The following is a 14,603-nucleotide window of genomic DNA, read 5'->3' as shown; positions in this document are numbered from 1 at the left end:
GAATATATATTTCTTTATTTTAAGAAGGAAAATATTTATTCTATGTTTGAACCTTTATAACTATTTATGAGCTAGTTCACTTTGACCTTGAGGCTGTCTGATAAAATTCCTGGATAAAAGCAAAAAACTGCGGATGCTGGAAATCCAAAACAAAAACAAAAATACCTGGAAAAACTCAGCAGGTCTGGCAGCATCTGCGGAGAGGGACACAGTTAACGTTTCGAGTCCGTTCGGACACGTTAACTGTGTCCCTCTCCGCAGATGCTGCCAGACCTGCTGAGTTTTTCCAGGTATTTTTGATAAAATTCCTACTCAGTTTAAAACCACTGCAATATTGAATGGAGTTTAAGCTTGCAGAGAGCCCCCTCTAGTGTCAGGTACAAAGAAATGCATTTCCTGAAATAATGGCCCGGAACTTCCAAGGCAATAATTGTCGGATTGCTGCTCCGCTCAAAAATGCCCCCGACTCAACTCGGCTCCGCATTTCTTCCAGGGACTTCCGGGCTTGGCTTTCCCAGAAAAGTGGAATGTCGAGTCCCTTGGAGAGCTCCATTGCAGCGGAGTAGAGTCGGGGTGGACAGGGCATGTACCCTATTTACAGCACCAGCTGCCATATGGTAAGCTTAAAGATCCAGTCTGAACATTATTGAATAGGTGAGTGGATGGGTAATGTGACAGGTGGATGAGATGGCAAGTGGGTGGGGTGGTGGGTGGGTGAGGTGGCGGGTGGGTGAGGTGGCAGTGGGTGAGGTGGTAGGTGGGTGAGGTGGTAGGTGGGTGAGGTGGTGGGTGGGTGAGGTGGTGGGTGGGTGAGGTAGTGGGTGGGTGAGGTGGTGGATGGGTGAGGTGGTGGGTGGGTGAGGTGGTAGTTGGGTGAGGTGGTAGGAGGGTGAGGTGGTAGGTGGGTGAGGTGGCAGTGGGTGAGGTGGCGGGTGGGTGAGGTGGCAGGTGGGTGAGGCAGTAGGTGGTTGAGGAGGTAGGTGGGTGAGGCGGTAGGTGGGTGAGGTGGTGGGTGGGTGAGGTGGTGGGTGGTGAGGTAGTGGGTGGGTGAGGTGGTAGGTGGGTGAGGTCGTGGGTGGATGAGGTGGTGGGTGGGTGAGGCGGTAGGTGGGTGAGGTGTTGGGTGGGTGAGGTGGTAGGTGGGTGAGGCGGTAGGTGGGTGAGGTGGTGGGTCGGTGAGGTGGTGGGTGGGTGAGGTGGTGGGTGGGTGAGGTGGTGGGTGGGTGAGGTGGTGGGTGGGTGAGGTGGTAGGTGGGTGTGGTGGTGGGTGAGTGAGTTGGTAGGTGGGTGAGGTGGTGGGTGGGTGAGGTGGTGGGTGGGTGAGGTGGTGCGTGGGTGAGGTGGTAGGTGGGTGTGGTGGTGGGTGAATGAGTTGGTAGGTGGGTGAGGTGGTGGGTGGGTGAGCTGTTTGTCAGGTCTGGGGGTCGTCAGGAGGTCGGGGGTGTCAGTGTGAGTGAGTGGAGGGCCAGTTCTCTGGTTACCCCTGAGTTAGACTAGGTTTTAATCTGTCCAACATTTCCTGGGTAACTATTCAGTAAGTACATCAGAACTGTCCGAAGTCTCAGACTCTAGCTCAGAGTCAAAGACCTTTGTGGAGGATCCTGGGGAGCCATGAAATTCCATCGGAAGCTGAAACTTTCTGGTGGGGGGGTCCCAATTATATTTTCAGAGCCACAAACAAGCATAATTTCCCCATAAAACAGAAAATGCTGGAAGCACTCAGTAAGTCTGTGAAGAAACGTGAAAGGTTAATGTTTCAGATCTTATGACCCTTCGTTAGAGACCTTTTATGTGTTCTGATTGAGAGTCAAAATACATGAAATGTTGATCTTTGCTCTTTTTTCACAGAGCATTACCAAACCTGCTAAGTGTTTCCACAAATTTCTGTTTATAGTTCAGATTTTCAGCATCTGCTGTATTTATTTAGTGAATAATGAGTCTCTCTGTGGTATGCAGTGAAGGAAAACCCAATATCGCTACACTTCAAATCATACATCTCAAAACGTTCCAATTCAAACCATGCAATTTGATCAGAACAGTCTCCTATTTCACATGAATCCGTGTAGTAATTATGATTTTATTTAGTGTGTAATGTACTTTTAAGAATAATAATCATTACGCATGATCTGTAGTAACCAATAGGAGAGTAGCACAGGCTCCCTCAGCAGTCAGTTTAGAGATAGGGTTGGAGTTGAAAGCATATGTGCAGTTGCTGCTGAGTATATTGTAAATAAGCTTAATGTTTCCACCCAAGAAATGTCTGCAGATCAAATCTATCAGTAATAGTACAACTGCACCCTACAGCAATCCGGCACTCTTGATTTTTTTTTTAAATGTTCTAAAAAATGGAACAAAAGCAGTCCTTAGAAATTACACCTTCACACTTTACATATAAGTGTTCATACATATATATAAATATATATATATATATAAGATATATATGTGTGTATATATATATATATATATATGGAATATGATGCATCTCTGGGTTTTAATATTCTAAAGTTATTTCTGAACTTCATAAATGGTATAAACTTCTTTCCTTGGGCCTGAATTTTACCTTTGGTGGACGCGCATGATCAGCAGGCCTGGGAACGGCCTGGGAACGGCCGGGAAATGGGCCCTCGGCCTCGATCGGCCCCTAACCGCGATTTCACGCTGGCTGGCCAATTAATGGCCAATTCACGGCCAGCCAGCACGAAACGCCTGCCAAAAAGCTCAATGCTGCTGGGGTAGGGGGGGCGGGAAGTGGGCAGGCGACAATGTTTCCATGGGTGTGGGTGAGCATGGCAAGACAGACAGACAGACAGACAGACAGACAGACAGACAGTGCCTCAGGGAGCTACAGTCCTGAAAATGATCAAATAAAGGTTTAAGAAGCTGCAAAAAAAAAAAATGTCCACACATCAGAATCAAGCACCTGAAAATATAGCTGATAAAAATGCCGGTCCACAGATATTTATTTTTATTTTATTTCATAATGGAAATTTCACCTGCCCTTGGATGAGGTTTGATGAAAAATGCAAAGACCACCTGGCTGGACGCGCCACGAAAGATCGGAGACAATTGCGCCGTTAATGGGCTTAATTGCCCTCTTAATTGTTGGTGGGCGCGCTTCCAAGTTTTGTGCACGATGACATCTTCTCACACAATTTTACACCCGATCGAGTCCATTGCCTGCCACCGGACAAAAATTTCAGCCTTTGGTGTGTTTGTGTCTGGCAATACACTCTAGGTTTTATATGTACAGTACATCAAGCAATTAATTTGGAATAGTTTATAGCATGTTTAAACTGAAATATTACACCAGCATTAATGGCATTTAACAGCACGTTGCATTATGTTGAGGACCGGACTCTAATAAAAATAATTCATTACATTTTCAGTGATTCGCTGGAGCTCTTATTCAGGTTATAGTTTCAGATTAAGTATCCCAAGTCATTAAAAGGTCCTGTAAATTTTGTGTCTTTGATTTGCATGTATAGATTTTAAATATCAAAGTTTCATCCATTTTGTTTCTGTGAAAGTTTGCTTTTGTAGATGTTTTGTAATGAAAGCAACGTTCTCTGAAGGTTTTGCTTGTTGGTATATGTCCCAATTTCCATTTTACAAATGCCATGTTAAACTGGCCTAGTTAGAGGAATAAGTGACACGTCCTTCCTCAACACAAACTTGATATTAGTTAGTGCAAATATCAAAGTTCCAAACACTGGCAAGCCCAATTATTGAAAACTTAAAAATATTTTCAAAACCATTTACATTAGTTCCCATATCCAGGGCTGAGAGGGTTAATTCCTTGCGGGGTACGGTTTTGCAGGCATCAGTCATTCACTCAATTACGTGTCCATTATGAAGCATCAACTGTGACAGAATCTGTTACCTGGCCATTTGACCATTGAGGCATCACAAACAAGCCTCACTGTTCACTCTTCTGTCGTCCACACACGTGTCCTTCCAGCAGGGGTCACCGGTTCGCAAATGGAAGCAGGAGTCAAAGCGCACCTCCTTTCCACAGCCCAGGATGTAACATGGCTACCGCTTGTTAGGCAAGATCACATGATCTGTAGTAACCAATAGGAGAGTAGCTCGGGCTACCTCAGCAGTCAGTGTAGAGATAGAGTTGGAGTTGAAAGCACACGTGTAGTTGCTGCTGAGTATATTGTAAACAAACTTAAATGTTTCCACCCAAGAAGTCTGATCCTTGATGAAGTCAGCTAACTCAGTCAGGCCAGGGATTGAATCAGGAACTTTCTCGGTTTGTGTGGCTCAGTTACACGCTGAGCCATGAATGCAGCTCTTATTTTTTTCTCTGTTATACAAATCTATTGATTCCAAAGTGTATACTGCAAGTAAGTTTACATAGGTGTGAACATTTAATTAAGCTCTGGATTACAATACTCTTGTACCAGGTTATCATGTAAACTGACAGCCATTCACTCTAAAATAGACCTCCCACAGATTTCCCTTGGTATAAAATGGTCGAGGGGATTTTATTTTTTCTCCATAACAATGTTTGATTTATCTATTCTACTAAAAGAAAATTTCCTGAGAAGCATCACAATCCTTGTCTACAAGACATTTGAGCAAAAGCAAGATTAACATGTAAGAAAAGTAATACTTCGTGCTGTGTACAGAGCTGCGCACACATCAGTCTTGGTGTCTAGTCTTCAAAACAGCTCCACAGCAAGTACCGACATGATTCAGAAATCCATAACCTTCAACAGAGCTATTTTCCCAGACACTTGTACAAAAAATATTTGCTGAGTGTCAAAGAAGCAATTGTTCATCTGTCAGAATCAAGTAGATAACTGCACTTTTGGGAAAAGTTTAGTCATCGGTTACATTTCCGCTACTGCCACTCACTTATATAAAACTGAGAAGAAAAATGTTTCATTAGAGTCACTAAATTAACCAATTCAGCCGATTCAGCGGTAGATCCATTGCAATATAGGTTCAACCCAATCGCCTGTTACCAGTTCTGCATTTCCACCCATGTGGAATCTAAATCACTAAAAGGGTGAAATTGGAGGAGTGGCTCAATTGGTTTCGACGGACAAGGAACTGGGCCGAGTTGTAAAAATGGGCTGCCAATTCACCAGGAGCCCATTTCACACTATGGCATAGACCATAAAAAAACCATAAGACGAGCGGCTAAAATTAGCCAAAGCAAATCTTTAAACACATATATCAGTGAACTTTCTCACTGAAGGTATTCAAAAAAAATCTGAAGAATGTTGCTCCAACCTTACAGCTCACTGAGGTGGATTGACTATTGAAGTCAATTGAAGGAAACATTTTTGGCAGGGGGAGGAGATGTAAAATGGCTGCCAACTGGCTATTACCCATTTTATATCATCACTCAAAGTCAAGATCTAGTCCATTCTGTTCAGCTGTGACCAATTCCACTTCACAGATTAATGGCTCCTGTCTTGCCTTCATATGTCAGCCATGGCTGAGTTGGTAGCACTCTCGCCCCCTGAGTCAGAAGGTTGTGGGCTCAAGTCCCCCTTCAGGACTTGAGCAGTAAAGTCTAGGGTGACACTCCAGTGTGGTACTGAGGGAGTGTCGCACCATCTTTCAAATGTGACGTTAAAACATCTGTCTTCTTTGGTGAACATAAAAGATCCCAAGGCACTGTTTTGACGAACAATAGGAGAGTTATAATAAAAGCAAAATACTACGGATTGCTGGAACTCTGATATAAAAACAGAAAGTGCTGGAAAACCTCAGCAGGTCTCGCAGCAATCTGTGGAGAGAGAAACAGAGTTAACACTTCAAGTCCAATAGGACTTTTCTTCAGAACTCAAAAAAGTTATCCCTGGTCAACATTTATCTCTCTATCAGCATCACAAAAAACATTATCTGGCTATTATCACATTGCTGATTGTGGGAGTTTGCTGTGTGCAAATTGGCTGTGTTTCCCATATTGCAACAGCAACTACACTTTGTAAGTACTCAAATGATTGTAAAATGCTTTTGGGCACCCTGTGGCCATGAAATATACTAGGTAAGTGCAAGTATTTCTTTCTGTATTTTATGAAACTATTGCACATTTTGATAGCCTGATGCTTATGGAAACAGCATTTTGATGCATTGGGCAAGATTTTTCACTCGGCGTGTGGGCACGTGCCTGACACCCCCGAGGATGGAATAGCGCGCGATGGCGTCAGGTGAGCGTCCCGGACACTTGCACGACATTGCGGTCGGCAGGCGCATGCGAGCGTCAGCAGCGCGCCCTCCGACAATTAAGAGGCCTATTAAGGCCATTTATGCAGTAACTGGCCTGGATTTTTCACTGCCCGTCCAACGTTACGATTGGTGGACGGCTGAATTGGCCAGGCGGCCTTTGGATTTTTGAGGAAACCTCAGCCAAGGGCGGGATGAGCTTTCCAATATTAATTTTTTTTAAATGAAAATGTTTGGGCGGAATTTTTATTCATCAATATGCTTAGGTGAGTGATTCTTCTGGGTGGAATTTTTTTTGGAATTTCATAATGTTTATTTTTGGCTTTAAAATTCTTCAGCTCCCTGAGGCAGCTCTCCGCCTTCAGGGAGCTTTCATTGCACGCTCCCCTGGACCCGCACTGACTTCAGTGCTCGCCTTCTTCCCCCCCCCCCCCCACCTCCCCCCCCACCAGCAGCGCTGGGCCTTTCATGGCTGGCTGCCCATGAATTGGCAGCCAGCGTGAAATTGTGGTCAGGGGCTGGTCACGGGTGGAGGCTTGTTTCCAGGCCGCTCCTAGGCCCGCCAACCACACCCACCCGAAAACCCAAAAATCCCGTCTATTATGAATTTAGTGGCATAGTTGTGTTTGCACTAGGAATTTAACAGTGTGTTTGTTTAGTTTGTGGGGATTACTTGGATTGTGCTATTATTTAGTGATGGGTCCTGTTGATTGAGGTTATTGTCCTTGAGAGTCCAAAGGTGGGTTGCTGTTGCTGCTTTATTCCTGCTCCTGTGCTGGTTTGCTTACCGGTCCATCATGGTAAGCATGCACAATCTTTCAGCCAGCGGCGAGTGCTGTGCTACTCTGAATGTTGTAGCAATCCTTATTCTTTGGTGTGTAACGCAGCAAGGCTTGTGCTGAGCCATGGGAATTTCACCAGATACTCAGCCCATACGTTTTAAGGGTTTTAATGGAACAACTGCACTTCCTGGAGTCTGTCCCACATAATCAGTGCTCAGTGAATGGGGAAAACCTTCTTTTAGTTTTCTAAGAATGCAGAAAAGGTCAACAATGAGTAAAGGACTTTCAGTCCTCCTAAGGTCATCGGTCTATTTTTTTCCAATCATGGCACCTACTTATCGCATGTTCAAATCACCCCAAAGTACCTTGTTTGTTGAATTACTGCAAACATTCAGCAGTCTTTGCAGAGTACATTTTCATACTATTTACTTTAAGTTTACCTACTTCTAACTTCCATTTATGTCTTCCAGCACTGCTTTCTTGGTATAGATGAAGCAATAATCTGGGTTTGCCTTATCTATTCCATTTAATTTGTGCTCAGTTCCCATTACAGATTTGAAATCATTTGAGGGTTATTCATTTTGCGCTACTGTCTTTGTGCTCTGGGATCACAATCCAAGTTAAGCGACCAGCTTCTGCATTGTCCATCTTTCTCATATTTTTAAAGACTTGCATCATGTCTTCAGTTGAGCTCCTTCTTGCGGTAGAAAAACATTCAATTTTCTAAGTCCCTTCGTAAAATTTTAAGCAATCATCTTTGCCATTCTTTTCTGAACACTCCCCAACACACAAATGTCCTTTGAAGGTAGAGTGTGCATAATATTCTAAATGTGTCCTTATCAATAAGTAATACATGGTTAAAGTAATTTGTTTTGACTCGTAATCAAGTGCCCTTGAAAAGCATCCTGGTGCTTGATTAACCTTATTGATAACAGCTTCACATTGATTGGATTCTGTCGGTGAAGAATAAATAATCATACTCCTAGCCTTCTCCTTCTCCACCTTTGCTAATGTATTCATTGTGTCTACATTTCACATTAGAAACCTATCAAATTCTTTTAACATTTTAAATACCTCGATCAAATTGCCCCGTAATCTTCTATACTCCTGTGCTATTCTATTATGTATTACAATTTTAACGCACTCATGTTAAACCCCATTTGCCATTTATTAGCTTGTCACTTAAGTAATCCAGCTATGATATTGATCATCTTCAGGCCCGTCTCCTCACTGTGTAGCTTTCTGTCATCGGGAAATGGCATTGATTTACTGCGGGCGGAATCGTCCCAGATTTGCACAGAGTGTGGTAGTGGGCGGGTAAGATGACATTTTATTTGCAGGCCAAGATGGCTGGTTTTCACGCCGTATCATCCCAAACCCACCGCATTATTTATGCATTCCCGGGAAACACGCCGTTTCCATCGCGGGCAGGCTCTAATCCATCTGCTACAACAACACCTCGCCACCTCATCATGCCAGGCACCACATTTAAAGTACAGCCACACTCAGTGCTTCCAGCCCAGGACTGCAGCAAAGAAGAAATGGCCCTGAAGGGCAAGTGGACGGCAGCCCTCAAGTGCCTTTTGGACGCCATGGAGGCCCACTGTGATGTCCTCTACACCCACTCTGGCCATAGGAGCAGCAGCAACCTTACCGCTCTGGCTTGGTAGGTGATGGCACTGGTGATCAGTGCCAATGTTGCACAGAAGAGGTTGGCCATCCAGTGCAGATAGAGGGTGAATGATCTCATCCGTGCAGCCATGGTAAGGCAACCATCTCATCACTCTAAACTCACACACTCAAGCCCATCACACATTCATTGGCATCTCACTCACTGCCAGCTCAAGGGACATCACCACCCATTCTCACACACATACCCTCACATGTCCTCTGGAGACTGCCTCCTCAGGCATCACCATCTTGAGGCCACTTGCACAGATCAACATGTGCCCCACACACACCCTGGGTTGCTCTCCTTCCCCAGTACAGCCCTCATCCTGCAGCCTCTTCTCTTGCCTGAGGCCACTTCTCCTCCTTCACAAAGTAAGCCCTTGCCCTGCAGCCATTGAAAAGCCACCCACCCAAGGTTGGCCTGGTAGGTCGAGACCTGCCATGAGCTCCACTAAAAGTGATGTGTTGCTGCCTGTGAAGCCTGGCGCTGATGGCTGCGAGTGCTGCCCGAAGCAAGGTAAGCAAACAAACCTTGAAGACCCGAGTGAAGTGCAGCCCACCAGGTGCACGTCGCTTATCTGCTGTTGTGAAACACATCGACATGTTTTCCTGCCAACATGGGCGGACGTCCAGCGGGAGGGGCGGGGAACGATTCCGGCGGGCTGGCCTAATAATGATCTGCACGTGTATTACAATGAGGTTCCCAACGTCCGATGGCGGGAAACGTGGCCCAACATCGGCAGGCTGAGTGGACGATCGCAAACCGGTTTCACGCCGCCGTGAAACCAATCACGCCATATTGTCCGCTCACGCCACCGAACACGCCCGACGCCGGGAAATCCCGGCCTGTAAGTATGTTTCCAAGTGTTCCTTTAAAGCAGTGAAATCCATGAGAGCCAAATAGGAGCAAATGGAACTCATCTTTGAACAATTTTCAGGTATAAAATGCAGAGCCTTCAAGTGACCCTGTTGCCATGAGTATGAGTGGGACTCCTTTAAGTGGCAAGGTGCCCACCTAAATTCCATTAGGTGCCTTGCATTCAGCAAGGCTCTGGTACAAATGGGTAGAGCATCTGCCATCTACGCTCTGCCTTGTGGTACCATATTCTAAGTGACCTATCCAGTGAAGGCTGCTCTTGAAATGGTCCATGCATCATTTTCAATGTTACATTTCTGTGGATCCAGGTGGGGCAATGTGGGTTGCTGCCATCCTGGGCTATCCCCGCCTCCCCCCACTTCCCTTCTCTTTCGCCCCCTCCCCACATTTGTTCCAGCTCCCCTCACCCTCAGGCCCACAAGGTGTCATAGTTACATGGTATTCATCAGACCCCAGTTGGCACCTGCAGCTCAATTACCTTCATTCAAATGAAGCTCATAAGGGCTCAGGAGGCTGGGAGTGTGGAAAGCAGTGGAGGCCCTGGAAAGTTAAATTTATGGATGGGGGATTGGGGGGCGGTGGGCGGTGCTTTCAATGAGCACAGGCTACCTGAACGGGAGAGGCATCCCCGCCACCGAGCCCACATCCAGGCCGCATGAGTTTACCTGGCGGCCTCACAATGAGGTGTGGGCAACACCCTCCCCCACACCCCCGCCACTTGGAAAATGCCACAGTGGCGGCAAGAAGGTTAATTGGCCACTTAAGGACCTCGGTTGGCCCAAGGGTAGGAAGGCTGCCCGCCACCTATCCTGCTGGTGGAGGTAGGTAGCGGACGGGTACGACACCCCTGCCATGCCATCAGATTTTACCCCCCCAACCCCAAGTCTGCCAGCCCACTCTTGGGGGTGTGGCAGGGGGTGTAAAATTAAGGCTCTTGTTTTTTTAAAATCTGGAATTTACCTAATGGAGAAATTAGACATTCCACAAATATAAAATTTATTTTTCAGGGCCTGCGATATTATTTAGCGGTAATTCTGAATGTTAAAACCCAGTTACACTTCAATAAGATGTAACGCCCTCAAGGATTTTCACAGTGACACCAACAGCAGAAAAGTGGGAGTTTTTATCAACTCACCAATTGTTTATGGATTGCACTCTGGGGACAGTGCACACTCTGGGGGGATATAAAACCACTGACTGCAATTTCTGGGCTTCCGTGCAATTCTGCATGTGCGGACTCCAGGTGTTGCGGTCAGTTTCAGTGGAGTAATAACTGTGAGTGCTGACAGTTTCACCATCATTGCTGCTGCAAGATATGGATTATTAATAGTTATTGTTCAGTTTCACAATTTTAACTACTTTTGCTCCTTGTGAAAAGTTTCCCAGAAAGTGGAGTAGAGACAAGCAGGATGTACTTAAAGACGGCTACAATAGTATGACAATAGTCTATCGAATATCCAACGTTCAACTATTAAATATACCAACATTCATCACCACAGCTTCACTGGGTCAACCAGACTCCTACTAATCTTTAATTACTATGATTCATATAAAGGTTTAGACAGCCGGAGTAAACTGGATTCCAAATCCGATAGAAATGAGCATTTGAACATGATAAAAGCACATGCTGACCACCAACCTTCACTGATCTGCATATTATGGGATGTTGTGTGGAAAAATTGAATTATAAGAATTCATGTCGTCTCGTTATGGCAGCCACCTGAAACTACTTAACGTGTGGGCAACCAAAGACCTCAGGAATGTGTGGTTAAATTGCTCTTATAAGTTAAATGAGAATTTCCTGCAAATATATTTCCTTAAAAATGGAAGAGTTGAAAAAATAATTTCCAAACTGTACATTTCCATATGTTAATATTCCACTTCATGAACTCTGTCACTACAAAGTTCAACAAAGCCGAGTGAACCACTTGGTCTAATATCTAGCAGAACTATTGTCCAATACATTTGCGAACCTTCAGATTTAAACAAAGCAACAATTGCTGGAAATACTCAGCAGGTCAGGCAGCACCTATGGAGAGAAACAACAGGTCGAGATGACCTTTTAAGATAACAACCTGTAACGTTATCTTATAAGGTCATCTTGATTTGTTGTTTCTCTCCACAGATGTTGCCTGGCCTGCTGAGTACTTCCAGTGATTTTTGTTTTATTTCAGATTTCCAGCATCCACAGTATTTTGCTTCTGTGTTAATGTTGAGTTTACTTTTGCACTTGTTCACTGTGTATACTAAATATACAGTTCTCATAGGACAAGACACACAGTTCCCACAGGTAAGATTTATAGCTTCCACATGACAAGATACACAGTTCCCAAAGGCGAGACGTTAGTCAATACTTGTAGAACCAGCCCTATTATATTCAAGTCTCAATATAAGCAATCTATTAAAATTTTATTGATCTATTACATATATGAGATTTTATATGTTCTGGGTATACTTGGAATAACAGAACTTGTTTTAAAGATGATGCTTTAACCCTCGGTGAGGTAACACAACATTAGTTGCCTTAACTACAGTAATGGTATCTGCTCCATAATATCAGAGCTACAACTTTTATAATAGCTTTCTTCCTTGAATATTTCTGAAGCTATTCTTATGCAAAATGTTTTATTTGATTTTCACTGTTTCAAGTAGATCAAATCCTCAAATTTCATAATTAAGTTCGCAATTCTGTCCTGAGTTTGTCATAATGATAAATTATAAATCAGTGATTGCCTCATAATGGTGCATTACTGAAAAGTACCAAAGATATGAGTGTCCGTGTACTGATCATATTGGGCCCCCTACACTGGAAGAACTGTGATGGTCAGCCCAATATTTGAAGCTGGACAATCATTGTGTCCCTATGATTTGTGCTTGGTGGAAAATGCCCTTCGTGAGCTACTGCCACCTGTTAATGCAGCACCTGATTCCCACACCACTCCCCCTCGCCCACCCTGTTCTCTGCCCCAGCATGTTGGTCAAACAGCGTCATGCACCAAGCACCCCTACAAATTTTTAAATGAGCTGCCTGCACATTGTCATGCAAACTCAACTCAGCAGTGTACAGGTTACCCAGCGCCCTAGGAGCAGTAGGCACAGTGACATTGTGACATGACCGCATGCCAATCCTGTAATACCAGGAAGGATATCCAATGAAGCAACATTCGATTTTCTATCTCGCATTATGATTGCACTGATTAGCCTGACCAGGGCCGCTGAAACTGTGTCTGCTTCCACTGGGTGTTTTTTCTTCTTTCCGACCGTAATGTGTACAACATATGCTAGGCAGGAGAAAAGGCTGCAGTTTCCACCTTCGCTGTCTCAGAAGTATCCTTGGTATCTCATGGCAGAACAAGGTCACCAACTCAGAAGCTCTGGAGCAAGCTAATTCCATCCATCAGCCTACACTAAACGTTACTAACATAACAAGGCCTGTGTTGGCCTGGCCATGTTCATCGGATGAATGGCAGCCAAGTACCCAAAGGCCTCCTGTACGGCGCATTGGCCACTGGGGCATAACCTGCTGGGCCTTTATTCTTCTGCTACAAGGACTCCTGCAAGCAAGGTATGAAGAGTGTGGGTATTGACACAGACAATTGGGAGACAATCACCAATGGCCATGACCTCCAGAGGCTGACTGTTTGTAAGGGCTTTCAGGGAGATGGAGAAATGAAAAGCTCAGTTGACAAAAGGACCCCAAGAAAATAGAGGCCAGTGAATCATGCACCTTCTCAGCCCACTGTCTTCCTCTGCAGCAAATGGGACAGGGATTGCCAAGCCAGAGTGGGGGTCCTGAGCCACACCAGGCAATGTTTAACACAGAGTTGACCACCACGGCGCAAACCATTGTCTCACGAGGCAGAAGGCCATCAAAGACAAGGAATATGTGCCAACCTACATCACCAGATTGTTTTGAGACCATCCTACACAAACCATCGCTCCAGGTCCTAATACATTTGAGTTAAATTTTTTACCTGTGGTTTACTCACTTTGGTTTATTTTTCTCCAGACTCGTAGCCAGTTATAGATGGATATTTGACAATTAGGTAGTTTTCTCTTATACTGCTGTTTTGTTTAAAGCATTTTACACTGACCACATTTGTTGAAAAACACTTCTTTCCAGATTGGAGTCTAGGAGTTAAAACTGCTGTGTCCCCAGTGATTAAGTTTTCCTGACTGCCTCAAATTGTGATGTCAGAGCCACTTGAAAGCTAAATGCCTCACAAGTACCTCTGAACATTTTTCAAAAATATTCAATCATTTTTAATCTGTGTTCCAAAACGATCTATTTGTTTAGATATAACCGATTTATCTACTTGAGAAGTTTATTCCTTGCTTTTAAATTTGAGACATGTCAAAGGCAAATGGCACATTAGCATCTATGTGGCAATGTATGCAAACAATATTAATTCTCAGACATTTTCTTGGCTATCACAGTAATGTTGCTGGTGTGTGTGTCCATGTTCCAATTGCTGCTGTTGTTCCATACAAATAAAAAGAGTTCAGAGATGAGACTGCACCCCCAATTCCTTGGGCAGGGATTTTCGCTGAGCGGGCATGTGTGGGCCTGACACACGTGAGCGTAAAATGACACGCGATATTCCAGTCGGCGGGCACACGCGGGAATCGGCAGTTTGCTCGCTGACAATTAACAGGCCTATTAAGGCCATTAAAGTATTGATTGAATGCAATTTTTCGCTGCCTGTCCAACCTTATGGCTAGAGGGCAGGCGAATTGGCCAGGCAGCCTTTGGATTTTTTAAGAAACCTCATCCACGGGCGGAATGGTTTCCAACAGGAATGAAAAATAAAATAAAAATGTTGAAATATCGTTTATAACATGTCCCTGCTCATAAGACAGTCACAGGAGGGGAAATGTTTTTAACATTTGTAAGGTCTTTACTTTAGATTTTTTAAATTTTCAGCTCGAAGATGGTGCATTGAATATGCAGGGCTTGGCTATAATCACACTACGTTTACCTTTTTCACCTACAACCTGCTGAATGTCGGCAACAAACCTGCTTCTCTCATGTTCCTTTTGGGCTGTAACTTAAAACCTTAACCCCGGACTTTATTTTTTAAATTTTT

General features: G+C 44.4%; 1 protein-coding gene across 1 annotated transcript in view; it reads left to right on the top strand.

The window, feature by feature from the left end:
* The first annotated feature begins 555 nt into the window (after positions 1–555).
* Positions 556–14,603, top strand: part of rbbp8l (retinoblastoma binding protein 8-like) — a 130,430-nt gene continuing 116,382 nt past the window's right edge. Inside the window, exon 1 of the mRNA XM_078555054.1 lies at positions 556–617. The gene's annotated coding sequence lies outside the window, so the exon portion shown is untranslated. The remainder of the gene's footprint in view (positions 618–14,603) is intronic.

The sequence above is a fragment of the Cetorhinus maximus genome, chromosome 13, assembly GCF_964194155.1.
Source record: "Cetorhinus maximus chromosome 13, sCetMax3.hap1.1, whole genome shotgun sequence".
NCBI lineage: Eukaryota > Metazoa > Chordata > Chondrichthyes > Lamniformes > Cetorhinidae > Cetorhinus > Cetorhinus maximus.
Note: the sequence above shows the minus strand (reverse complement) of the source record. Positions and strands in the feature narration are given on the sequence as shown.